This window comes from Pinus tabuliformis, chromosome 2_2 (genome assembly GCF_031772625.1).
Source record: "Pinus tabuliformis cultivar Carrire ecotype Pingquan chromosome 2_2, CPIR1, whole genome shotgun sequence".
In the NCBI taxonomy this organism is placed as follows: domain Eukaryota; kingdom Viridiplantae; phylum Streptophyta; class Pinopsida; order Pinales; family Pinaceae; genus Pinus; species Pinus tabuliformis.
Window position 1 is genome coordinate 104,600,693 of NC_142300.1, and position 2,995 is coordinate 104,603,687.

General features: G+C 37.4%; 1 pseudogene; it reads left to right on the forward strand.

Annotated features, from left to right (window-relative positions):
• The first annotated feature begins 651 nt into the window (after positions 1-651).
• LOC149191601 (cullin-1 pseudogene) lies at positions 652-1,113 on the forward strand (annotated as a pseudogene).
• Positions 1,114-2,995: the final 1,882 nt, after the last annotated feature.

A 2,995-nucleotide genomic window follows, 5' to 3' on the forward strand; every position in this document is an offset into this window, starting at 1 on the left:
TTGATATTGATCAAGATAATGATCCAAATGAAGATGATGATGATAATGCTGAAGATGACCTTGAAACATTTTAAGTTTTGCAACATGTTCCCTTAAATGAATTTGGTAAACTTGACCCACCAACTGACGAGGAAGAATTTATAGTTAAATTGGCCTACAATGAGGAATACAAGAATAAGATGCTAATAAAACACACCAATATTGATATTAGTAGAATATTTTTGGAATGTCTCAGACCTGACCTCCAGCTTACTAGTGATCCAATTACTCCTTGAAGAGAACCAATTACTCCCGGTGTCTAATTTGGGCAACGTCGAGTTCACTCTCACTCTCCACCGTATCAAAGGCTATCAAGACGATGATTAGAGCAATTAATGACTGACAATAGAATTCAATATCCCTAACAATTTCAAAGAGTACCTTATCAATTGAAGTTTCATGGAAATCTTAAAGTGGTGAGAGCTTGGGCCCAAAGAAATGATATTGTCTGTGAACATATTATTTTCTGGCAGATTTATGATTTTTTTGAGGAAGGGCGGGCTTTGATCTCCAGAGGTTTGGGAAACTTGAGAAAAAGAGTAGAAGGATGCTTTATGAAGGCTTATATGACTATTTGCCAACTGTGTTCCCAAAAACACCCTCATGACCACCATGTACAGGAAGTCGTTTGAATTATACATATCTTTGGTGGTTTTACCAGCATTGAGTAAACAACAGGGTGGTGAGTTCATTTGTAGGGAATTTGAGAAACGTTGGGAAAATTACAAGCTTATGGTCCAATACATGTCACACATGTTCTCTCATTTGGATCTCTACTTCGTGGGCGGAAAAACGGGTGTTGTGCTGCCCAGTCTCAGAGAAGTTGCGTTGCTCTGCTTCCGTGAGCTTGTGTATGATCACGTACGGATGGATGTGAAGAATGGTGTGTTGGATTTGATAAAGCGAGAGCGCGAGGGAGAGAAGATTGACAGGGCTTTGGTGAAACACGTTGTGAACATTTTCTTGGAAATTGGTAATGGTAATGGTATGGACTCCTACAAGAATCATTTTGAAAAGCCCATGTTTGAAGATACCGCAACTTACCATGCTCGAAAGGCTTTATGGATTGTATAAGAATCCTTCCCCCAATATATGCTAAAAATGGAAGTCTCTGAAAAATGAGAAGCACAAGGTTGCCCCTTATTTGCACTCTAGCAATGAGCACAACTTAATGGAGACAGTAGAGTATGAACTCCTCTCTCGTTATGAAATTCAACTCTTGGAAAAATAGGATTCAGGTTGCTGTGTGTTGCTTACGGATGACAAGAAAGACAACCTTTTTTTAGGATGTATAAGTTGTTTGGTAAGATACCCCAGGATATGGAACTAGTGGTCAGTGTTTTAAAAGAGCATGTAACTACCGAAGTAATAACTTTGATTAAATGAGCAGAGGATTCTGAGAATGATAAGCATGAATTTTTGCCGAAACTTATTGAAATCCATGACAAGTATTTGGGTTATGTATAGCATCAATTTCAAAATCATCAAGGTATTCTTATGGCCTTTATGGAAGCATTTTCAGTAATATGCAATAAAAGAGTGGGAGGAAGCACAAGCGTAGAGGTGTTGGTAGATTTTTTTTACAAACATGACTTTGCATTTTTGCACCACATATTCCACCGATATCTCTTCGGGTCCAACGTGACTAGCGTACAAAATTTCGACGTCCATAAACTCGGTTATTATCTCGTGGGGTTTTACATCTCTATCATAGACGACTTGCATGCATCTGTCCATTATAATGTGTTCAGGCCTGTAATACCACTCGACTTTGATAGACTTTGTGTCTCTATTTATTCTTGTAACTTCTTCAACGTAAGGTGTCGACCACGAAATGAGCAACAATGGAATTTCCGCCCGATGCGAAGTAACAGTTGCCCATGTTGACGTGCCATCGCCTTCTGACAATCTTGCGTCCACCTTGGCGTTGGTTGTTCATCTACTTTGTTACCCCCACTGTCCACTGGCCGCATCCCTCACTGCCCTCACCTCACGTCACTGCTGCACCAATCCCGCACCAGCACTAAAGACGCTATAGCACCGGACGCTACAACCGCGAGCCACTTTCAAAAAGAGTGTGGCCTCAAATTGATTGCCAACGTTTAAAATCATACATATAGTTAATAAAAAAAATAGTATAGTTAATTAAAATATTACTAATAAGAATAATAATATTATTAATTAAAACAAATATTATTATTAATTTAAAAAAAGTTATATAAATAAACAATTTAAAACATAAATCAAAAGTTCAAAAAAATTCAAAAATAAATAAAAATAAATAAATATTGATAACCTTGGATTCAAAACAAAAATACCATTGAATTATACAGACGAAGGTCAATAGAAGGGTTGAGAAATTAGGATGCGGTTGACAGGTGAAGGGACGAGGTACAACCGAGATGAAAAACAAAAGATGAAGAAATTGTTAGCAATACAACTTTGAGGACTTTTATGGGCAAATTTAGTGTTTTTTCAAACGGCTAACCCTCTATACCTAGTAGCTAGTCTAGAAACATCAGACAAAGTAATTCATCACTTTTCCTATAATTAACAGATAAGAGAAATAAGAACAAAGGTACCAACCTGTAACTTCCGCTCGATCCCTCTCTCCTTTGACCGATTTTGCCACTCCTTTCCGTACTTAATTCGCTTGGAAAGTACCTGCACACAAATCGAAACAGAAACCCATCAAAGCATAGAATAATGATGATTTGTTAAGTAAACATATCATTGAATCAAGAATACGATATACATCATATAACACATGAATGGAAAAAGCTGAGAATTCTTTATTAATAGAAGGAAAGATTACAACCCATGTAGATGCATGCTCGATTTAGTGTCATCCTTCCAGCGTAAAATCCTTCTCTCCTCATGAAGCAACAATTTGACATCATCATAATACTCTTGCAAATCTCATTCAAACAACATTTCCTTAGCTCAAGAAGGTCCA